This window comes from Parus major, chromosome Z (assembly GCF_001522545.3).
Source record: "Parus major isolate Abel chromosome Z, Parus_major1.1, whole genome shotgun sequence".
In the NCBI taxonomy this organism is placed as follows: Eukaryota; Metazoa; Chordata; class Aves; order Passeriformes; family Paridae; genus Parus; species Parus major.
This window is the reverse complement of record NC_031799.1, coordinates 56,894,627-56,919,606: the sequence shown is the minus strand read 5'-3', so window position 1 is coordinate 56,919,606 and position 24,980 is coordinate 56,894,627. Positions and strand designations below refer to the sequence as shown.

At 42.1% G+C, this 24,980-nt stretch overlaps 2 long non-coding RNA genes across 5 annotated transcripts in view; one reads left to right on the top strand and one right to left on the bottom strand.

Moving 5' to 3' along the window:
* LOC107216260 overlaps positions 1–24,980 on the top strand; it is a 42,428-nt gene that overhangs the window by 967 nt on the left and 16,481 nt on the right. Inside the window, exon 2 of one of the 3 annotated variants that reach the window (XR_004495532.1) lies at positions 2,767–2,975. The exons of 1 other annotated variant lie outside the window; for it this stretch is intronic. This is a non-coding gene — a long non-coding RNA (uncharacterized LOC107216260). Of the gene's footprint in view, positions 1–2,766; positions 2,976–19,522; positions 22,000–24,980 lie in introns of those variants that run through there. One more of the 3 variants, XR_001525447.2, reaches the window with a different exon arrangement.
* On the bottom strand, positions 2,192–10,086 carry LOC107216261. Of its 2 annotated transcripts, none has more exons than XR_004495531.1 (4): positions 8,784–10,086; positions 6,390–7,301; positions 5,357–5,514; positions 2,192–2,883 (listed from the first exon to the last, which is right to left on the bottom strand). It is a non-coding gene; the product is annotated as an uncharacterized LOC107216261 (long non-coding RNA). The 2 variants fall into 2 exon arrangements; XR_001525449.3 differs by lacking the exon at positions 2,192–2,883 and adding an exon at positions 4,338–4,689.

Sequence of the window (24,980 nt, the reverse complement as noted above, 5' to 3'; positions counted from 1 at the left end):
ACTCACTATAAAAAAAATTTAAAAAACTTAGAAAAACCCCAGCTTTATTCACTGTAGAATAGTGAGTGATTTGAAGGAGGTGGCTATTTTTCATGAGCTCTTCCAACACAATACTTCAACACTAACTGAAATAAACCTAGAAGGTTCCAGACAAGAACAAGAGGTGGGTCTTCACAAAAATCACTTAACTTGGATCAATCATTGCTCCAAAACATTGTAAATTATAAAAGAGGCTTTTTTATATAAATGATAAAAATTTGGATTTTCAAAATACCTCAATACATTGATAGGAAAAGTCCTAGGTTTACTAAACAAAAAAAAACCAAAAACCCACCACGTAAAACTTACCAAGTTCTAGGTCTTCCCCACCCTTTTATCTGGACTAAAGAAGTCTCATTAAAAGCTGTCTGGTCATATTTTATAGAGCTATTTAAACCGACTTTTCTGTTAATAATATCAAGCTAGTCAGTAATCTGTCCTTTCCTGTGAAAATATTTATGACTTGAAAAATACTTAAAAATGCTAGGCAAATATTCGTAAGTGAATGGAAAGAATTTGAATTTATCTGTGAAATGGTTTGTAGGATTAGTAAATCCATCTGCACACATAAGTTTAGCTTGGAGGGTGGAGGTTCTGATCAGTGTCACAAACTTAAGATTGTGCAATTGCTTATGAAAACTGGATTTAAAATGCATTGGATTGGCTTTCAGTTCAAACTATGCACATAGTCTAATTCATTATCTTTTGAGCTTAATTAGCTGAATGCCAAAAGCAAAAGCAATTTCAGCCTCAAAATGGGAAGAGAATATTCCCATGCAAGTCCTGACTTCTTAGAAAAGCAGCAAAAAAAGCAAGAGCAACTTTAATCAAGAGCAGCATTAAGAAGCCCATGTAGATGACAAGATTTCTGCTTTCCCTGTCCACTTCTGCCTGACCCTGATCAGGATGTTCCTGCTTGAGGTTACTCCTGAAATCTTGTTCATGTCTCTACAATTTATGGAGATTTTTCATGCATCTTCCAGGTGCTGTAAAGGAATAGAAAATGTATGTGCGGCTGAACTCTGACTTGAAATCTCTAGTATCCAAGGAAACAGAGAAAACACGAGCAACTCCTCTTGTAAAAAGTTAAACCAAATTATCTGTATCATTTTACTTCTCTGAGGGACTTACTATCTCACTCAGATAAGCCAGTGTAAAAATATTTTAAATGTCAAAGTGGAACTCACAGTGCAAAATATAGATCCTAGTCTCAAGCACCCTAGTTCTTAACAGGGTTTTCATCCTTGGGTGTAATTTTGGCCTATTGAAATCACAAAGATGAATTACAGGTAATTATTTGTCCTCCAAACCCTGGATTTTCTCTCAAGATGAGATGCTGATTGCAGACAGCTTGAAACTGGACATATTTTCCCACAGCTTGCTAGTTTATGCCTGCCTGTAAAAAGAAGGTTATGGTAATGAGGTGATTAAGCAAAAACTGAGATGTACTGGAGGGAAAATACTAAAATACTATACAGTAATCTCAAAATAAACACAAAAGGAAAGTTATCTCATATTTATTATCTCAAAATTATCTCATATATTTACTAGAGTTTATCTATTGCTGCCCAGAAATGAGAACTTCTGGAGTGCTAGGAAAAATGGTTCTGTCTGGAGCTTTCCATTGCAGGAGGGCACTCACAATATGAGTGAAAAAGAGAGGAAATTTTTAGGCAAGTGGTATGGATAACTGGCCCTTTTGATCTGCTTATGTATCCAGGCAAAAGCCATGTAATGCTGATTCCTTTCAGACAGACAGTAAGATAGATAGATAGATAGATAGATAGATAGATAGATAGATAGATAGATAGATAGATATAAAGTGTCATTATCCAGACATTTCAATGAATAACTAGGTGCAGACAAACCCTTGGGCATAATGGAAAGGGGCCAAGATGGGGCACAGAAACTGTGTCTAAGTTTCCATGCTTATTTTAGAATTAAGGAAAAAAGGAAATGTAATGTCTCTATGATATTCTGTTCAAGACAGAAGTGTAGTCCTTGGTTTAAAGTGTTGTGCTTTGGTATTTCCCCGTGACATACACACATTCCTGAGCCTGATGGGCTGCCTAAGGGAGAGTTCACATTTGCCATGCATTTTCAGATCCAGAAGAGAGACAAATTTGACTACTGGGAGTCCAAATTGTCCAAATACATCATGACTTTTTATTGTATCACTTATTAGGTAAAAAGCAGACAGGGAAGAGCTGCCCAGTCCTGGGTCTAGACAGTCTCAGCCAGTCTAAATATACACACACACACCTGTGTATGCACCTATAAGCATACACTCCACAAGAAGAGAGAAGAAAAGGATAAATGAATCTGGCTATAAATGTAGTCTCTATACAGGCATAAAAACTGCACTGTGTTTTAGTGGAAGGAAGGTCAGAACCCTCTAACAATGGTGCTGGAGCAGTGTGCAGTCCATCAGACTGAGGAGTCATGCCGACCCCTAAGAAAGCTACAGGCTTACAGAGAAGCCTTGGCTGTGATGAGCTAGCAGTCTGATTCTCTAATCTGAGTCTGAGCTGTAATCTCTGCTTGCACATTAAAGCAATTAATTTCTAGATGTCCCTGGTGTAATGGAAACCTTAGCAGCTACAGGGGAGTGGAAATTCAAAAGGAGATAGACTAAAACTTTGCAATTGTAATGACTTCAAAGTGAATCCAACTATTCTGGGAGGGAGAGGTGTCTAATGGTTGTTTTTTTTTGCTGATATGGGCTAGGTTCAACTTACTCACAGAAGAACAAATCAGGACTCCACACGGCATAGCCATAACTGCCTTGGTCGGTATTCAGGCCAGCAACCACCTCCAGCAGCTGTGGACACTGACAACCTACAGCTACATCAGAATGTGCAATTAAACAAAACAAATCAACAGTTATCCCATGGAATTTGCTTGGCCTAATCACTATATTAAAGAGTCAAAAATGATCTGTTGTGAAGATGCACTTTATAGCCTGTGCTGGGGCCAATTTTCCTCCTGGGCCAGCTCTGCTCTTTAAACAATAACACTCAGGGAATGGTGTGACTGAGAAATTCCTGTTAATGTTTACTGTGTTGCATAGAAGAGGTTGTTCATTTCTGAGAAGAGTATCAGGTTTAACCTGATGTGGCCACCAAGAGTTCATTTTAGAGCAGACCATTCTGGCACTCATCTTCAGATGAGTGATTTCACTGAAGGATGGCTTTCTGTGTCTCAGAACATCACATAATAGAAGAGAAACATTCATCATCCTGCATTTTATGATCACAGAATCACAGAATCACACAATCACAGAACCAACTAGTTTGGAAAAGACCTCAGAGATCATCAGCTCCAACCTTTGACCTAACAACTTCATATCAACTAAGCCATGGCATAGAGTGCCATGTCCAGTCTTTTTTTGAACACCTCCAGGAAGAGTGACTCCATCACCTCCCTGGGCTGCCCATTCTAATGCCCAATCACTCTTTCTACATAGAATTTTTTTCTTATGTCCAATAAATGTCCAGCCTAAACCTCCTCTGGCACAGCTAAAAAGACTCTGTCCTCTCATCCTGTCACTGGTTTCCTGGGAGAAGAGGCTGATCCCCACCTGCCCACAGCCTCCTTTCAGGGAGTTGTAGAGAGCGATAAGGTCTCCCCGAGCCTTCTTTTCTTCAGGCTAAGCACCCCCAGCTCCCTCAGCTGCTCCTCATAGGACTTGTGTCCCAGACTCTTCACCAGCCTTGCTGCCCTTCTCTGGACACACTCCAGCACCTCAACATCCCTCCTGAACTGGGGGCTCAGCACAGCACACAGCACTCAGGTGTGGCCTCACCAGTGCTGAGTACAGGGAAGAATGACCTCCCTGCTCCTGCTGGCCACACCATTCCTGATCCAGGCCAGGAGCCATTGGCCTACCTGGCCATGTGAGCACACTGCTGGCTCATGTCCAGCCAGCTGTCACCAGCACCTCCAGGTCCCTTTCTGCCTGGGCATTGTCCAGCCACTCTGTCCCCAGCCTGTAACATTGCAGGGGGTTGTTGCGATCCAAGTGTGGGACCTAGTACATGGTCTTGTTAAACTTTGTATTGCTGGACTCTGCCCATCTATCCATCTATTCAGGTTCCTCTGCAGAGCCCTCCTATCCTCCAACATATTGACACACACTCCCAGCTTGGGAGCAAATTTGCTGATGGTGGGCTCAATCCCCTCATCTGGATCATCAATGAAGGTGTTCAATAGGCCCCAGCACAGACCCCTGAGGGACACCACTGGTGCCTGGCCACCAGCTGGATTCAGCACCATTCACCACCACTCCCTGGGCTGGGCCATCCAGCCAGTTCCTAACCCAGCACAGAGTGCTCCTGTCCAAGCCATGGGCTGCCAGCTTCTCCAGGAGTATGCTGTGGGACACATTGTCAAAGGCTTTGCTGAAATCCAGATAGACAACATCCACAGCCTTCCCTGCATCCAGGTGGGGTCAGCTGGTCACAAAAGGACATCAGGTTGGTCAGGCAGGACCTGCTCCTCCTAAACCCATGCTGTCTGGGTCTGATCTCCCAGCTCCTCTGTGGGTGCTGTGTGATCACACTCAAGATGATCTGCTCCATAACCTTGCCAGGCACTGAGGTCAGGCTGACAGAGCAGGCTGTAGATCATAGCACCATAGAGTATCCTGGGCTGGAAGGAAACCAGAAGGATCATCAGAGGCCAACTCCTTTCCCTGCACAGGACACATGAAGAATCACGCCATGTGCCTGAGAGTATTTTCCGAACACTTCTTGAACTCTGTCAGGCTGGTGCTCCTTCCCTGGGGAGCCTGTTCCAGTGCCCAAACAACCTCTGGGTGAAGAACTTTCCCTGATACGCAGCCTAAACCTCCCCTGACACAACTTCAGGCCATTCCCTCACATCCTGTCAGGGATGTCACCACAGAGCAGAGATCAGTGCCTGCCCCTCCTCTTCCCCTCCCAAGGAAGCTGTCACTGCAGTGAGGTCTCCCCTCAGTCTCCTCTTCTCCAGGCTGAACAGACCAAGTGACCTCAGCCACTCCTCACACGGCTTCCCCCCAAGGCCCTTCACCATCCTCATGGCCCTCCTTGGACACTCCCAAACACCTCAATGTCTTTTTTGTGTTGTGGCACCCAGAGCTGTCCCCAGCACTCGAGGTGAGGCTGCCCCAGCTCAGAGCAGAGCAGGACAATCCCCTCCCTTGCCCGGCTGTGATGCTGGGCCTGATGCACCCCAGGACACCGGGGCCCTCCTGCCTGCCAGGGCACTGCTGGCTCAGGGTCAGCTTGTCATTGACCAGGAATCTTTCTGCAGAGTTTTCTTCCCTCTCTCTTACCTCTCCTCAGTGATTACACCTTCTAGAGTCTTCAGCATCCAAAGCACTTTCACAGCTGGAAAGATGTGTGGGCTGCAGACAAAAAAACCCCGCTGTCCAAAGAGACTTTACTGCTTCTTGCTTGAGCAATGCATTGATTTTAGTTTGAAGGTTTCTTCCTAGGAAAATTAATGTGCACAACTATAAGGTCTCTGATAAAATGTGATATGCTCAGCATCACAGGAACCAAGTTTAATTTATTAAAAGAGAGGCTGTTTTTCTTGATTTGAGAGCAGCAGGAAGAGAACAGGAGGCAGAGAGCTGCAAATGCTCCTGCCTGGCGATGAATACTGTGCAGCATGAGGAAGAGGGAAGTTGAAGTGCTGGGATTATAGTGTGTGAATTTTTTGAGCTGTGCAGTTACTTGCTGACCTTTTCCACCAGGGCTTTGCTGCCATTACGGGACATCCAAATAGGACATGTAGGGAGGCAAATGTGCTCTCAGAGGACTTCACCTTCCTTATAAAAATCATCCTTATATGCTCAATGCATTTAAAGTGGTTGTGGTTAGGACTACCAAAAATAAAGCTACCACACATTCCACTCTATGATGTCATCTGTCTTTAAGTTTGGGGACCATACTGACACATGTTAAGAACACCAGAAATTATATGTATAGGGAAGTCCTAAAGGTTTTCACTGAAATCCATAATTTTTTAGGCTTCTGAACCACTCTGTAGTATTTAGTAGGGACCCTCCCCTTCAGAACAGGAACATTGGAGGGGGCACTGACACAATGTACTGCAGTGGTCCCAGGGAGACAAATGCTGGCTTTACTAGCATTGCTGGCATTGTAAACTGACATTACTGAATCTGACAAAGAAATTTGTGGACCAAAGAGAAATGTATGCGTTCTCTTCATGCTTGACAACAAGTTATGCTGAAAGTTTTAGAGCTGTGGTGGCTGTGATGAGAAGTGTCACAGGATGGGGCTTACATACATGCAGGGTTTGATGCAGATGAGAGATATCTAAGCAAGAGGGCTTCCAAATACCTGGTAATATGTGGCATTGTGGATACAGGAATGGCTCTGTTCAGCTGAGAGTTTAGACCTGTTCAGGCAGCTTCAGCAACAGAGGATTTGTAGAATGGGAAGCTCTTGGCACAGCTGAGGATGTACCTGCACCGAAGGCAGGAAAAGGGTGCTTGTTAGTATGACAGAAAAAGAGCAAGCTGTTACTCCCACATGCTTGCTGTGTCCCAGGCAGGTATTCCAGCTGAGCAGGTCTGGGTCTTCCTCAGTGGCAGCCCATGGAACAGGGAAGAGCTTCAGAGGAATGCACCTGGAGCCAGTGCCAGAGACCCTCTGTGGGGTGGAAAATGTGCTTTCTTCATCTCCAGGTCTGGGGCCAAACCCAGGGAGGAGTCCAGCCTGCCCTAAGCACTATAAAGAAGGTAGGCAGCTCCTCATTATAGCATGATTTTGGGTAAGAAACGGAAAAAGCTTAACCTCTACTTTTCCTCTGGACATTAGGCTGCCTATGTGAAAGGAGAGTGAGGCTGGGGGACCCATTTAGGCACACAGCACTCCTGAGTGATCTCTGTGGCACTAGAGAAAGAAGCCCAGTGGGAGGCAACATGAAGGCCAATAATTCTTGATTTTGTTACAAGAGGGTGCAGTTTGTCATCCAACTGTGCCCTGTTCAGTGAAACAGACTGCAACATCCTAATGAGTGTAACCAGTATTGAGTACACAGTGTCTGCTTCCTTTTAACCTTGAGAGCCACTGCACTTAACTTAATTGTTAACATTTTGCGAAGAGAGCAGAAAAAAAAGTACTACATAAAGCCAAAATCCATTTCTTTTAGTGCAGAAGATGTGGAAAAGTCAGTGCTGGCAACTCATGAGTGGTCCTTAATTTCTTCCAATATGCCAAGGGAAAACAAATCCTATTTCATGCTCAGGGCTGTGGAAAAAAATTAACAAAGGTTAATAATTAAATGTCTACTCCTTATCCTGCAGCAAATCCTTCAAATATCCAGAAGATGCAAAGAGGCTGCAGCCCGGGAACAGAGTCCTGAAGCACCCTTACTGACCTGGGTGCTTTTTGCCCAGGCAAATAAATAAATATTACTGAAGTCAGCATGAATAAACTGCAAGAATAAACTTTACCCTTGTACAGGAAGAGACTGGCAGACAGAAGTTAAAGTTTAGATAATCTTTAGCTACCTCTCATTCAATAAAATGATTTTTGTACAGTGGAAAGAGAAGCAGATGAGAGGTGATATTGCATGCACATGAAATACTCAAAACACTCTCCTAGTTGTTATACAAAAATGCAGTAGCTTTAATTATACTAAATGCTTTTGACAGAACTTCAAAATCTAAAGGATTAAAAGCTTTCTGACAGCTCCTGCAGTCAGTTATGGCTGAGTCAGCCAATAGCAATGTGTTGTGCATTCGGGAAAGATAACTTTAACCCGCACTGAAAAACAAGATGGAAGTGGGAAAAAAATATTACTGATTTTTCACTCTGCCACAGCAAGTGATAGCTCCCCTGAACAAAGCTAGTGCTCCCAGACTTAGAGGGAGCAATGGGAAAGGAACAGAAATTGATACCTGTGCTCAGTTTATCCAAAGTGCTGAGTGGATTTTATCATTAATAGTTACCATTATGCACCAAGGAAATAATTGTCCCTGTTATCACAGGAGTGTTTTCATTTTTATGCTGTGAAGGATATAATGTGAAAGTGGCATTTTAGGCAGAGCTTTTGTAAGAGGTTTGGGAAATCCTGAATCACCCCAAAATAACATGAGGACTAGAAGAAGACTGTAGGGGAGGGAAAGGGCAGGGTTTTTTCAGACTCATTGCACCTCTCCAGCAGTATGCTCTGCCCCAGCCCACAGATATCCTCAGTAGTGAAATTTTGTCGCCCACCACTTTCCTCAGTGCACACAAGAATGCCAAGTGGCAGCTGTAATAAATTTACTGCCACTTTAAAGAAGAGGCCATCAGAAAATCATTGTCAATAAAAGTGGGCAAAAAAAGGCAAGGGAATTTGAAGTCTGAGAGTTTTGTTAGATCTTCTTTCTTTTCTGCACACCCGCCCCCCACACCTCCCCCATCACTTTATAGCAATATATGCACATATTTTAAAACATGAACTTTTTTCTGTCTGTTAACAGACATTTCAACAACACTGCTAGCAACATCAGCCTGACAGGCCTAAATTGGATGAGACAATGAGAGAATTGGTCCACTGGCACAAACTGGCACAGTTCTGTTGAAACCAATGGGCTGTTTCAGTTCACATCTGCCGAGCCTTTTTCTCCTCTAGAAATCACCCTCTCATTTCATACCTCCCACAGTAAGTGAGATCAGGCAGGGATTTTCAGGTTTGCTCTGGTAGACCCTGCAAACAGAGGCACAACAAGAGAGAGCTCCTACCCTGAAGCCCATTGCTTTTGGTGTCACTGCCTGTGTACGGTGCCCTTGTGCATGGGACTCCGAGGCTGTTGCTCCTGAGGGGCTCACGTAGATTAATGACTTTGTACTTGCATTTTGACAGCACTTGCAAACCTTAAGCCAGGAGGGTTCAATACCCTAGGCACTGCACAAACATGGACTGGGACTCACGTTGAAAAATAACCTTTTCTGTCATACCCATCACTCTGCAAAAATTACCCAGTTTTCACTGACAAGCAGTCCTCTTAGCTGTCAAAATCTGCCTCACATGTTCGGCACTCAGAATTAAATATCTTAAATAAAATGGGTATTTTAGAAAGACAAATATATTCTACAGATGAGAAAAGCTATTTTTACATATCTAATTAGTCACACTTGGGAGCAATAATAGCACTACTTGGATTATGCTAAGTTATTAATATTATGCAAAATACATGGTATCGGTTGTGTCATCATCTTTTTTCTTTTTATCACTAGACCACAATTTCATCAAACAAAAACTTGTCATGTAAACTTCTTCTTTTTTTTTTTTTTTTTTTTTTTTTTCCAATTTTACCTCTCTTATGAAGATGCAAGTGTATTCATGCTAGAGGAGCAGGAAGGAGCAGAAGTCCTGTCAGGAATAGAGATGCCAGGTGAGAACCCCACACTGTCTGGAGAGCACTGAGCACAGGAGCTGGTGCTTTCTCCAAGATTCTTATTTGCAAGTTGAATTGTTTGGTGCTGACCCCTGTAAAAGGGCAGTGCTTGCACTAGCTGTTGCCTTCTTTATAAAGGAATCACCCAGTTTATCTGTGGTGGTGTGGGGCTGTAACCTGTTGCACTGGGAGGAGGATGCCAGCTGACACGCCCAGCCCCTTGGGGGCATTGGCCAGCTCACACTGTGATGGACAGGACAGAGATGTTGGAGACTCCTTGGGTGGCCTGCTCGTGTTGGTTTTTAGCAAGCTGGAAGCTGCCAGTGCAGGACATGTGCAGTGGAGAAAGACACAGAGACAGACCCTTGTTTGTCACCTGCTGGTCATGCAGTGAGATGTCTTGTGCCTGGAGAGAAGGTCACTGCCCCAGGCGCTCACCCAGGTGGAACCAGGAGCTGCATGCACACAGAATCCAAAACACTAGATCAATGTCACACCATGGAATATATACTCTGGTGTGTCTGGGGAGCTTCCACCAAATTTAGTAACAGTGGACTTTGTTTTTCTTGGTGTTTAATTTAGCATTCAGCCCTCTGTACTGCAAAAATTATTCCTCTTCTTTCTCTGAAATAATGTGTGTGAGTTTAAATAGATATTTATGTTTTGAACAAAGATCTTAATTGCATTTTTATATATGCACATATATGCATATATATATATATATATATATATATTTTTTTTTTTTTTTTTTTTTTTTCTCCTTACTAAGGCAACCATCCTCCTTGTAAAGTTGTATTTGCTCCATTTAGTGGACTGGATTGTGTCTTTCCAAAGCAGACACCCTTCCAAAAGGGTCCCATGGTCCAAAACTGTACCCTGCTGCTCAAAGATTTGTTGACAGGCAGTACCAGTGTACCTACTCTTCCCTTCTTACACTTTCAACCCCCTCTGACAGGAATTAGAACATCACCTGGGTCCCTGACTGCCACCCCCAGAGCTCTGTAGTTGCTTTGGATACTCTCCAGGTTTCCCAGTCATTGGTGCCTACAATTAAGAGAGCATCCTGGAGCAGCAGTCAGGGGATCAGTCAAGCTCTGGCAGCCCTTCCCAACACCCAGGTCCCCAGCAGGCAGGAAATCTTTGCAGCAGCAGGTCAGGTGTGCCTCTGTCCGCTGCAGCAGGGAGTCACCTGCTGCTGCCACTGCTGCCTCGTGGTGGCCTTGCACAGGTCAGGGTCAGCTGGCCCAAAGTTCACCTGAAAGCACAGGCAGGTTCCAACCTTGAGGGCAGTGAACAAATTCCTTAGAGAAGCTGTGGATGCCCCATCCATGGAAGCCAGGTTGGATAGGGCTCAGAAAAACTGGGTCTAGTGGAACATGTCCCTGCCTATGGCAGGGGAGTTTGAACTAGAGGGTCTCCAAGGTCCCTTCTCAGCCCATATACTATAGTTCTATGATTTTATGAACTTATGGCATAGTTATAGGCCTTCAGATAGAGCAGAACTCACCAGCTTTCATCCCTTACTTTTCCCAGAAGCTGCCCATGCTGTTTCACTGGGAACAGATCCTGCCTGCACCTGCATTGCAGCTGGGGCCTGGGGTTCTGGAAGCTGTTGCATGTCTGAGAAGATCCTGTCTATCTCTATTAGTTCCACTACATATTAATTTTCTTTCCTTTTTTATTTCCTTTAATATGTGGGAGATGTTCTTGTCTTCTGTCATGGTTTCTTTGTTACAAAAAGAATGACAAGGAAATTATCTTGGGTTCCTGCCTGGTAGGAGATTTTGCATAAGCAGAAATCACTTATTCAGCATAATCTCCTATGAACCTGCGCAAAAGGCTCTGGAAGCACATTAGAATAAAGCTGTCTTTAGCTAGCATGTGCTTTTAGGGGAAAAAAATTATTTTGCATACAAGGAAAACAGAAAGTCAGCACGCCACTCAAAGTTGGTAGAAATCACGTTTTGGCTGAAAATAGCACTGCTAATTTCCCTGGAGTCGCAGTACTGACACACAACTCAGCCTTGGAATGACTTTCTTGTTCCACACACCAGGCTTTGGGCAGTGATTTTAGCTGGGGATCCCTGGGTTTGGGGAAAGAACTGGAGAGACACATGGTTAGAGGAATATTTGCTAAGATTCTGTGACCCCAAAGCGATATCAAAATCTGTCAACAGAAAGACACTGTGTTGTCCATCGTCCACTCCTGAAGCTCCACTGCAGAGTACACAGGCCCTTCCCTTTCCTCCCAGGTCTGGGCAGAGAGCTCACAGGAGTATAAAATGCTGTGGAGTCAAGATCGATCTGGTGAAACTTTACCTATGAGAATGGGTTAGAAAAGAAATATTTCAACACTTTACCTTGATAAGATACCAAGTGAAGCTGACAGTATTAATTAAGGCCAACACAACTCTCTCTCTGCTTTGGCAAGGATTTTAGAAGACCCTTAGCACCAATTTTGTTCATCCAAAATCAGTATACCCTCCAAATCAGATATACTCATGAAGACACCATGCTGTCCATAAGGAAGATGAGGTCTGTTGGTGGAAGAAACCTCTCTGAGCTCTGTTCTACAGCCTCCCAGGACTCAGTCACAACTGAGAATGAACAAATTACAAAACATAATCTGATAACCCTTTCACCTTTGAGACTGACATTACCTTATGTTTCCTCATTTTGATCTTCCATCACCAACTTTCAGACATGCTTTCTCTCATTACCATGTTACTAGAGCAGTTCAGGCAGTACCTGCTTGGCAAATCTGTCACAAAAGGTTCAGTTTCTACCCAGGGACTCCGACACATAATTTTGCCATTTTGCATGATGGGTGCAAGAAAGCAACTGCTGCCATCTCACTGACAAGTATGATGATCTGAATGCTTATCAGTCCAGGGACAGAAAATTGCTCATCTTAAAATAACCACTTTTTAAAATAAACTTATTAAATAACCAGAAGCTGCTCTCTGCCTGCTGCTGTGAGGAGGGGTGAGCCTCATAGAGCAGGAATGTGCCAGGCTAATGCAAATCCACACCTGTCATGGCAAAGCCTCTGTGACTCCTCACCAATCCACTACTGTTGTTTCTGGCTTGTGATAGCTGGAACTATGGTCTTTTATTTTCAATATAGGTTCTCTTCCTCTTTTACTAGAGCATAAAAGGTAGGAGAACTCAAATAAAGGGCAAGAGATCAGCCTATGACCAGGTGTCAGCATTGGGTAAGGACTTGGAAATGAAATATTTCCTTTCAGCCGCAATAACACACGTGCAATAATACATGTGGGTATGGTTTTGTCTACAAAGATTACCTTACAAAAGATATTACATGAAACACAATTCCTTGAGTGTTTGATTTTATTTTGTTTGGCAGTATCTCTCTTCTTATGTTAAAATTAGAGGATTTTACCTCTTCACCTCCTCCAATTGAAATGCCATTATGTAACATTTTCTGTTCTCATCCTAGTGACTAAAATACTTGGAAAGTCCCCTGCCAGTGCTCAAGTGTGTAGCTCAGGAGTAGAGGAGAAAGGTAGGTGGCACTGGCTGGTGCTTCCACAGTACACACTTGCATCTTCAAAAGACAGGAATACACCAATGCCAGGTATCAAAATGCTGATAAGATAAACATTTTGTCCCCTGATGGCCAAAGGCTTGGAGTCCCTGCATTATCAGTAGGATTTTTCTTTGAAATACCTAGTAGGATGGTTATTTGAAACTTCGTCATGGTTTATGTTCTTAAATTTGATTTCAAAAGCAAAATTATTCTAACACTGTGGTACGCGTAGGCTGTTCATATTTGTTAAAAGGACTTTAATCACATTTCTTGTCAGGGAGAGACCTGTTTTGATGCCTGCATGGATTCACAGTCTCACTCAGCATATGCCATCTAAAGCCAGGACTGTGTTTGATTTAAGCATTTCTGCTTCAGGAACAGTCTGGAGCTGTGAAAATCTGTGTATTTCCCCTCCCTGACAGTCCCAGCTCTGTACCCACCACATCACCCTGTAGCACAAGCTTTCCCCTGATTTCTGGTATGGGAGATGCTGGCCCTTGGGGCTCTGAGTACATGGGACATAATTTCAGCTCTGAGTACATGGGACAATTGATTTCCTGAGCTTTTTATTTGTGTTTTTCGTATTATAATTAACACACCTGTCTTCACACACAGGTTGTACTTTGTATCTTGCACCTCACAGCTGTCAAGAATTATTTTCATGGTAGCATGGCTTTCTATGAGGTTGTGTTGGCTCTTAGGTAGGAAATTAAACTGGGACTGCCTGGAATGGTACTGTTATTGAGGTAGTCTCTTCCCAAGTATTACATCTTCAGTCACAATTTGTAAACCACAAGCACAGTGTTTGCTTTCCTTATTAAGCTTTGAGCACCATGGTGGACTTAGAAAACAGCAAAGACTTCAAGGAAGAGGCTCTAAGGGTGTTGACATTAAATGCAGCTTACTGTTGTGCTGATAAAGGCAAGAAGTTACTGATAGAATCCCCCATTTTAGTGTTTCATTTACCATTCAAAGAGTAGCTGGTTTCATGCAACTGCTTTTTACACCACAGGACCAAGTAGATTAAACTAACTTTACGTCAATGCATTTTCTTTCCTGTTTTGATCATTAGAAGCTTGCAGAAGCTCTTTTCTGCCAAAAGAGATAACATACATCTCTTCTATGAGGATGATTTTATTTTGTTGAAGGAACAGATCTCCTCTTATTCAAAGGAAAAATACTTATCAATAATCAGCTTTTATTCTTTTCTGTGAAAGCCAGTCTCCTCTGAGACAACTTGAAGTCAGCTTGCTCCCATGCAGAAGTAAAACTCTACTGTATGACTAATTAATTTCCTAATTAGCAGCTGGCAAACTATTATTATTTTAATTAACTCATCCACCAAAGCTCATTCTGAAACAAGCAACTCTTTGTCATTAATATAAAAGTCAGATCCTGACATTTATATGTTAGCCCAGCTAACATAAAAGGCAAGCCCTCCAGAGCTGTATGAAACCCGTGCACCATCCATCCGTGTTTGAGTACAAGTGTTTGTGTGTAAATGCCCTCACACTGACACATGCTGATCTGTACACAACACACACACACACACATACATACCAGTTCATACACACATTTTTCAGTGTGGTTTTCAGCTCATGTATTTCCTGAATATTTATTTCATGTGGTTCAGTAGCTATGTAGTTATAAATCAATCTATGTCTGTAGTTATACTCAGGAATGTTTGTGTGCTCTCCTTACATGTTTATTAAATGTGAAACTCTCAAAGGTAAGGTTTGCTTTAAGGCTCATGAGCAGTAATCTGTGTCAACAGGTGCAGTCTGATTTGAAATCAGAGTGAGGATCTTGATTGAATTCAATCTGTTGATCCCAACACACTCTGTTTTTGCAGCTGAGAAGTTTTTCAAACTCGCTGCGTCATATAAGTGCCATATAAATATAACTTACTGAGAAGTATGAAGGACCTTACGTCCTTGAGCAACTGAAGAGTTATTAATAGTGGAGTGGTCTACAGCAGCCAAGCTATATTAGACCAAGTTCAAGTCCACCTGAAACCCAGCAAGTGAAAATGTTCTCGGGAATTTATTCCTATGGAGGAAAGAGCAGTTAGAGAAGCACCAGCACTGGTTCCCTCATTGGAAGGAAAATGAATTCTAGAGAAACAGGCATATGAAGCAAAAACTAGACCCACACACTTGCCCTGTCTACCATTTGCTTTTGTTTTCTCTGGCCTTTTGCAGTGTAGATATCTCCTGATGCTGAGGGAAATGGGTCCATATCACCATGGGAGGGAGGCACCCGTCACCCACAGATGCTCAGTGGTGCTGGAAGGCTGGGGCAGGCTCTCATCCAGAACCCAAGCATCAGCCAAAGGAGAGGGATGGCAGCTGAAAAATGGAGTCATCTCCTTTCTCAATAACCTCTTCTTACCTGTCTACCCTCATGTGTCCCCTGCCTGCTCAGCCCATCTGACATGCAGACTCCAGACTGCTGTCAGGGCTGTATGCCACTGCTTACTCAGCGTTGTTCCAGCTGGGTCCTGAAATGGCTCCGGGGTTTCAAGCGCCACCAGGGTGTAGAGCATCCTTCAAAAACTTACAAAAGCCGCTAACACTGGTTTGAGGAGCAGTAAGCAGGGATAATCAGTTGTAGGCTAAAACCACAGATTTTTATCCTGAGAAGTTGCAGCTAGGGAGTGAGGACCCACCCCAAGCAAGGAATGGTTAGGAAGGTGACCAAGAGCAGTGGTTTGAGCCCACCATATACAGACCTAGCTCCAAACTGAACAATACATAGACTATCTGTCCTAAACCTCTGGATCAGGCATGCAGTGTGCTGGGCAATGCCACAGCATTTGGCTCCAGCATGGAAAATTCAGGCTTTAAGTAATGTCAGGCTGAGCTTTCTGCTGGCAACGCTTCATTGGAGGAAATTGTTAACCTTGGTGGTACTGGTGGCCTTCCTAACAGCTAGTGGTGAAACTGTAAGGCCATGCTTGGAGAAGTGGTGGCAGGCAGGGCTGAGTCCCTGTGCCAGCCTGGTTGCCATTCCCACACGGAGAAAGGTTTTCTTGCCCCTCCCATCACCCTGCGTAGTGTTGCATAAGGGATTGACATCTACCTGAAGTTCTTTGTGAGATATGAGCAGCTTATTATTTTTAATAGCTCTGACATCATTATCAGTCATGGATTTACCAAAAGGATAATGGGCTGTTTGTCACTGCCTCTAGCATTAACCCCATGGTGTGGGCACACCCAGTCATATCACGTAAGCAATTACACAGCCTCCGTCTTTACCTTAGGGCTACAGTCCACATTTTTTAAATCATCCTCGGCTGTAGTGTCTCTAAATTCTACTGGAAACATCACCTTCTCTCCAGGCAACTTCTTCCTAATGAGTGTTATGAAAATACCAGGTTCTTTCATGGCTGAGTAAAGAGGAGAATTTTTTCTTTATCTTAAATGCCAGAAGATGTTGAAATTTTATTTGATCACTAGATGCAAGAATATTTTTTCCAGGATTAAATTTTTTTTTCAATTATTATTTTTAAACTAATGTCCCCTAAACTTCCATCCCTAACCAGTTTTCAACATTTTTTTTTTTTTTAATAAATAAGCTATTTCCAAGTCTATTTACTGCAATCAAAATCAGAATACACATTGGCATTTTGGGTGGTACTTTTAATCTATTTTTCTCCTTATATAATGACACACATCCCTGTTCAATTAGGTGACTCATCATACACTTCAGCAGTAGAGTGCTCTGAAAAACAGAGCATAATGCATGCCTAACAGTTATATGCTTCTTAAAAAAAAAGTTATAGTCAACCAAGATTGATAGAAACAAATAAGCTTTGAGTTTAAATATATAATTTAAAGTGATAGTGTGGTCTATTTCATTGCAGCATTCATTTTAAAAATGGCAGGACCATTTGTGATTCATAACCATACCCCCTTGTCACATATTTACACGTTTAATTCCATTTAGCCACCTACATACATCAGCTTGCTTTTCACCTTTATTGTTCATTCTTTCCTACTTCACCCAGGCTAACATGGTCCCAGAGCTCTTCTAAAGTAGTAACAAAGATATGCGTGAATATTTATTTATTTATTTCCTTATGATTGATGATTGATTGATTGATTGATTGATATACTCTGCTTCTAGGCTGCCAGTTTTTTCTGAAATTTGTTGCACAGTTAGCCAAAAGAAGTCTCACTCTGCTAAACACACAGCAGAGAGGTCTAGCATGAGGGATGTGTTTTGCCGTAGCTGGATGGGAATCAGTGCATTTCGGAGATCTGGATCCTCTTGCTTTTCAGTCTGTCTCAGCACAAAGGAACCTGCACCCACAGCCAGATTGTATCACGTGGCAAATCCCAAGATGCCAATGCCATCCCACAAACAGTCATCAGACTGCTCAGTTAGTTTGGCTTTCCTAAGCAAGCAGGAATCAGAAACTGTTTTATGGGAATATTCCTTCATAAAAGAATAAGGCGTGCCTGCTGACCAAGAACGAGAAGAAAGTTGTTATCCAAATCCAGAAGACTGGGTATTGCCATTATCAATACCAGCTCCCTCAATATCTCAAGACAAACCTCATGGGCCTTGGGAATCTACATTTGGGATTTAGTTTTAAATAGCCTGAGAAACCTGAGCACCTGGCTGATGTTCCCGTGTTGCTTCCAGTGGCTGAAGTCACAGTGCTGCACAGTACACCATCCAGTGGGCTCATTTCCAGAGGCAAGGCATTGCAAGCCCGTGGGACACTAAGTGTGTGGCACAGCTGTGCGTCTAGAGGAAAGGGAGACAGCTTTTAGATTGCTGTAACATGAAAAGCAGTGCTTCCACAACTTTGGGATTCATGTGTCCACTGTGTGTATAAGGAATTGAGAGGGACAATATGCGATGTCAGTATGAGATTTGCCATAAAAAAGACACAATAAAAGTTAGATCCAGCCATAAGTCTTTGATCTACAAGATGAAAAACATTTCAAAGCAGTGACTAGTTCTGAGACATTTACTTAAAAATAATAGCTCATCCTTATTTTTAAGCAGTTGCTGAAACAATGGTGCAATACTATGAAGAGTTCAGATGACAAATAATGTTAGGGCTAACCATGTGTGGAGGAAGTTGCCAAAATACTAATAAATATAAAAATCACAAATATCAGAGCAGTCCAGGAGTTCTGCACAATGGATTTCAGCAATCCTGTCTGCACTGCTCAGCCACAGAAATAATGCTGGAATTTTTTCCCCACTAATAGACAGTTCCTATTTGAATTACTTGTTTATATCCTGTGTAATGAATTGACATGTTATTCAGATTCAAGATGTAGGAATTAGTTCTCCTTCTTTCTTAGTGCATTCATTAAAGCTGATTTATCCTGTGCATAGCTCTTGAACAGTGTCTTTGGCTATGCCTTTGGCTATCCCTTTTCCTATGGCATTGCTTCCCCAAGGTCTGCTGTGGTTTGTGCTCAGGGACTGCCAGCCTGACACCCACACAGCAGGGAAGGAAGGAATGGCAGCAAGCCAACAGCACTGCTTGATCATCATGTTGTAAATTAACAACTGCACAGTTTCCATAATTCCTCTGATGCACAAATATTGGCTTTTGAAAGAAAGGAATCGTCAAAAAGCAGATAAGAGAATTTCAATTTAATAAAGCCGATAAACTGATCACGCATTCACAAACCATTAGTAACTTATTGTGCTGTCATGTCCTAGAAATCTGTGCAGCCACTTGCACTATTGATAAGGATTTTTGGGGTCAGAGCTGAAACTGTAGTTCATACTATTCTGATAGTTCATACTATACTGATTTTCAGAGTAGAAACATCACAGCACTAAAGTACCTCCTAATCTCTGGAGCTTTATTTTAATTAGTCTAACATTTACCTCGCCTGCAATTTACTCTCTTTCCTCTATACCACATAAAATAGATCAAGCTTAGATACAGGCTAAATATGTGTTTTCTTGTGAACTGCAGAAATTTAGATCAAGGCATATGGTTGTGACATTCTTGTCATTTATGTTTTCCACAACATGAGAGGAAATCATGTGAATTTCAGCAAATACATCTAGTAACTCAAACTCCTCAAGCTTCTTGGGGAGCAAACTCTACATTTTAAAAAAAGAGGAGCTGACAGATTTTCCCCAAACTGGCTGCAGTGAGGTTCATTGCTATTAAAATAAATCAAGTGAAACTAATCAAATCAGTCTGTTTGCAACATTACTGACTTAAGGAAATGTTTTCTAGTTTTACAAAAAGTAATTATTCAAATTTCACTATGAATCTAACCAAACTGTGCATCAGTGGAGGTGGTAGGAAAGCTAAAGGTCAGTGTTTAAATTCAGCAGCTCTCTAGTATACTGTTAATCTAAAAATCAGGCTACCTTGCAAACGAAATCCATCACTAGACTAAAGAAAGCAAATTGGCACAAAACAGAACATCTTCACTGAGTAACCACTTGAGGAGTGCCCAGCATGAGCGTCACAGCAAGGCTGAATCAGAGCTAGACAGCTGGAAAACGAGTCTTTCCAGGTGGAAGGAATCTTCACCCTCATTTCAATTCTTGAAGTCATTGTTGTGCTTAGGATGAACTGTGAAATGGTCATCTTCCAGATTTCAATGGTTGTTAGTGCTGCTTGGATGAAACTGCACACTGGCACAAACTGTGCAATGCTGACAAGATACATAATTTTATATATGTACATATATCATTTTTCCCAAGATACAAAGGTGCATTTACAGTTGTTTACTCAGTGGAGTTTCATTAGACTAGGGGAATATCACAGAAAGTCAGAGCATGCTGACACAGACATCAGATGCAGTTTTGAGCATGAGAGTAGATGAAAGCACAGGAAGTATTACCTCCAGTTTCCTGCAGAAAGTGCCTTCAGTGATTTCACTACTTTTTGCATCATTAATCAGAAAAAGGGGGAAGAATGCTGAAGGTAGTATAGATACAGTAAACAGAACAATTAATCTAATTATTCATTTCTAGAAAAAAAATGAAAAATACTCTTTTAAAAGAACCAAATGAAAGTATTTCTACTGTATGAGCTTTAGGACATGTTTTGACACACCAGTAATAGAAGATCAATTTATGAAGTACAATGCAATGGATAAAGAAAACCACAGATCTCTAGAACTCAAACAGCAAGTGTCACAACTGAGAAGAATGTGAGAGATGGAAGAACTTTCATTGCTGCAATGTCATACTTGCTAATATTAGCAATGAATCAATCAAACAAACAAACAGATTGAACAAGAATAGAGCTGAAGTGCCAAAACAGTGAAAGCTGCTAGAGCTGCTGAGGGAAGAAACCTCATAGGAATACTGTGTGGAGGACTTTGGCAGGGAGGAGTGACATATCACAACAGCAAAACAACCAAACCATCCCCCAACACACACAAACCCCAAACAAAAGAACAAATCCAAACCCCCAATAATTAGAGGGAACGGGTAGATCCAGAGAAAGATAAATCTACGCAATGTAGAGGTCACAGAATAAAAGATTGAGCACTGCACTTCTAACCATGTGATGCAGTTAGGAAAGGTCAAATATTTCAGAGAGAAGTGCAAATATGCCATCCAGGAATATGTGTTATGATTTGACTCAAGTCAGCAACTAAACCCCACAATGCTGCTTGGTCACTCCACACCAGTGGGATTGGGGAGCAAATTGGAAGGTTAAAAGCTAGAAAACCTGTGGATTGAGATAAAGACAGGTTAATAGAAAAAGCAAAAGCTGCCCACAAAAGCAAAGCAAAGCAAGGAATTAACTCCCTGCTTCCCATGGCAGGCAAGTGCTCAGCCATCCCCAGGAGAGCAGGGCCCCATCTTGCATAATGGTGACTTGGGATAACAAACACCATCACTCCAAACATATCCCTCTTCCTCCTACTTCCACCCCACTTTATCTACTGAGCATGGTGGTCTGGAATATCCCTTTGGACAGCTGGGGTCAGCTGTCCCAGCTGTATATTCTCCCAAATCTTTGTGCACTGCCAGCCTGGTTGCTGATGTGGTTGGAGAAGCAGAAAGGGCCCTGGCTCTGTGTAAGACCTGCTCAGCAATAACAAAAATATCCCCATGTTATCAACACTGTGTTCAGAACAAATCCAAACCACACTGGGAAGGAATTTAACTCCATCCCCATGCAAAACCATCACAGAAATTAAATACCTACATCTGTTTAGAGCTCCTCCTCTCTGTTCAGCAGAGACCCATTCAAGACAGGGATATTCCAGTGGTTTGTGTGTCAAGAGGTACATCATGATATACCAGATCTGCATATTTCATATCAACTCAGTGGTTGTCCATTGGTTTTGTTGAGCTGCCTCCTGAATGAAGATTTTAGGCAAGCTGTGATTGGTGTACCTGATCAAACCATGATGCACAGCAAAATCTGAGTTTTCTGGTAATTTATTATTTACTTCTGATGTTCTTTTCATTACTGGCTGCAGTATTAGTACCAGATGAGTTTCATGAAGTGTTGCATGTCATGAGGAAAAGGCTTCACTGATAAAAAACCCCACTTGTCAGATGAGTTCTGCTGCAGTATGGCAAACACATTAAAAAAATTCACAGCCTAAACACGGTGTGGGGCAGACAATTTCTTGAAAAAGAAAAACCAAAACAGGAAAAGAGCACCACACCATTCTAAAGCACCCAGAAGGCATGCTGTCAAGAAACTAGAAATCATCTCCAGCTATGTGAGCATGTAATGGAAGTGCCTGAGGCTTTTTACTCCTGGACTACCCAAGGTCTTGGCCCTGTTTACCATGAGAAAATATCTACAGAGACATCAGCCATGAATTGATCTGTGCATGTAACTAGAGTTCACAGCTGCCCAGAGCTTCACAGAGCAGGCAGAATAACAGAACCATTTGTTTCCTTCAGGAAGTGCCTGGCCTGGCCCTTCCTTCTCTGTGAGTGAAGTGAGACTGTGCCATCATCAAAGAAGCCCTCGGGAAACTTCCAAGAGGCATCTGGTCTGATTTAACCTCACCATTACAGTAAGATCCACAGCTACCAGGTAAATGCCCAATTGATCTAATTTTAGGGTACCACCTTATTATTTTATAGATGTCTGTAAGCAACAGTATTGTTGCACCAACCAAGCAGAACACAGAGAGGAAGACAGAAGAAGACAGAATTTTTTGTCTGACCTCAAACTCCAGCTTTCAGATATGAATGCTGTGATTATTTCTCAGCTCACTCCATAGAGGGAGGACTGAGTCAAATAAGTACAGACCTTCTCTGAGCATTTTTGCTTCCTAGATTGAAGAAAAATACAACAGAACATTCATTTATTTATCTGTCCAAAGAGAAACAACTGAGGAAAATGTCCCCCTCTATTGTTCATGTAGGAACTTTCTTTCACACACTTTATTTTTCTGAGGTTTTATGTTATCATTGCAAAATATGGGGTGACCCAATATTTACCTCATTAAGTAGCTCTGAGAACTTTGCAACTTTTACAGCTTTCCTGTAGGACTGTTATAGATCAAAGGAGGTTGTTCCACCTCTAGTGGACTTTTGCTACATCAGAGCCCACTGCACTCATCTCTTGTGCTTGCAGCCACTACTTTGGCTAACAAGATATGCTCTGACATAACATTAAAAAAGAAAAAATAAAAATAAAAATAAAAAAAAGAGCAGCATTGTGCTTTTGCAAAGGCAGGGGCTTGATGCTCAGTTTTGTATAGACTAACTTCCCAATTAACAGCTTTAGTAGAACACCACAAAAATTATCAGTTCTTTTTAATCCCTCCTGAAAAGTAAGTTTCTATATACATGCCCATGTAACACTTCTCAAAATTAGCTGAGCAATCTTTGCTCACCTTGTGGGACAGATACATGTGTCTGTCCAACTGCAAAGTGCGTGGGACACGCAATCTCTGTGCAAGCCCCAGATTCAGCACACCTGTTTGGACATACTCCAGATATGTTCTACACTAGATATATTCTACGCAGACAAGAAATTGTGTACTAAGTGCAAAGTTGTCTGGGTGGAATTCCTCAGCCTGAATTACCTAGAGGTTCTGAAGGATGTTCAAGCAGGCATATGGTTTTGAACTGGTGGACATGTATGCTGGGCAGTAGATACGGATGGTGTCTTCGAAGTAGGATGTATAAATGTGTTAGCTAGCAAGCTGTTAGTGGTGATCAGCAGATTAGGAACCCTATCTATGTCACTTAAGAAAAATTCATGCCTTTTGTTGGTCCACAGAGAAAAAAAAAATCACTGTTTTTTAGTGTAGGGATAGAGACCACTTTTAGTGCATCTGGAATCACAATCTTCAAAAAAAATATATATTTTAGATGATTGTAAGATTTCCTTGTGGCCTTTCAGTACTTAAAAGAGGCTTATGAAAAAAGTGAGAGAGAGAGACCTTTTGCAAGGACAGGTAATGATAAGACAAGGGGGACAATTTTTAAACTAAAAGAGGAGAGATTTAGAATGGGTGCTAAGAAAAAATTTTTTACTAACAGAGTGGTGAGACTCTGGCACAGGCTGCCCAGAGAAGCTGTGATTTCTCCATCCCTGAAAGTATTCAAGGCAAGGTTGGATGGGGCTTTGAGCAACTTGGTCTGTTGGGGTTTGAACTAGATGACCTTTAGGATCACTTCCAACCCAAACCATTCTGTGATTCTAGTATTCAGTGATTCACTAGATGTCTTCCCATGATAACCAGAAAGGACGTGTTGTTCCAGCCATGCTAAGCCAGCTCTGTGAAGTTACAGCAGAGGCAATCCTAACACTTCACAAAAGCTTGTAAGGAAGCTGGGATGCTTGACACCAGGTTATGCTGGCCATAAGGGACCTAGATTTACCCATCCCCTTTACCTTGGCTAGCTAAGTATATTGTAAATCAGACTTCACACACAGATTGGAGTGTCTAGAAAAGAACAGAAACTTATGCCCACCAGCCTTCTACCACAGCATAGCAAGGGCCTCTGCCCTGCCAAAAAAAGGTTCTTAAAGAATGTGGTTACATGGTAATTAAAATACAAAATGCAATTATATGGCAGGTTTTGAACTCAGTTGAACAAGGATTTGATAACAAGATCATGCTGACAAAAACATAAATTTAGTGGTTCCTGTCCTGGAAAGATAGGAGTAGGGCTCGAAATCAAAGCTTTCCTGGTCAACAGCATTTCTGGGGAATGAAGGCTTTGTGCCAGCATTCAGATCCCGGTGGAAAACCGTGTAGCATTTCTCAGGTTTGCAAAGCATTTCATCTGCAGGAGGGGTTAGTCCTGGAGTTCAGCCCTGGAAGCCAGCAGCCATGCACCTTGTCAGCCAAACCAGCCTTGCAGACACAGCTGCATGTGAAAACTCTGACACACAAAGGGCTTCTGAAGCAGAAGACTTTAAGCTGTCATTAATTACAGAGACATTTTTTCTGTCTCCATTACATCCAGAGCACATATTATGAGATAATTGCTTCTGGAATGCAATTAGGCTGTAAAATTGTTATATTAAAAGCAATGCATTAGTAAAATGCTTATTCTGGTCTTTTATACAGCAATACCTTTTTGAAAGAAGGAATTGCTCTGTGTTCAGTGATGATGTACATATAGGTTCCTTTTTTTTAAGAATAAGATTTAGTGACTGGTTCCCAAGAAGCTGTGATAATTGTCTGTTTTCTGCTGTGATCTTTCTATTGTTTTGCCAACTGAGTATTCCCTCAACAGTGTGAGTCTATTTGATCCAAGCTGCACTGCAGGAAAAAGGTAAATACTCATTCTGGTTAAGAGGAATGGAAATGTATGGTATTTTCTGCTGATATTGAAGACTTGCTTTATTATTTTTTAGCAGGAAAAAAGAAAAATCTGCTTAGAAACATGACTCATACTGCAGGCAAGGAGTAGTTTATGGCTGGCTGCTCCCCTTCATTTAGTGTTGTCCACTGTAGAACAAAGGAGAAACATGAAATTCTCACTCCCAGTTTCTCAGAAGATGGCAAATGTGGCATTAGGTCTCAGCTGAACCCTCAGTAGTACTTTGAC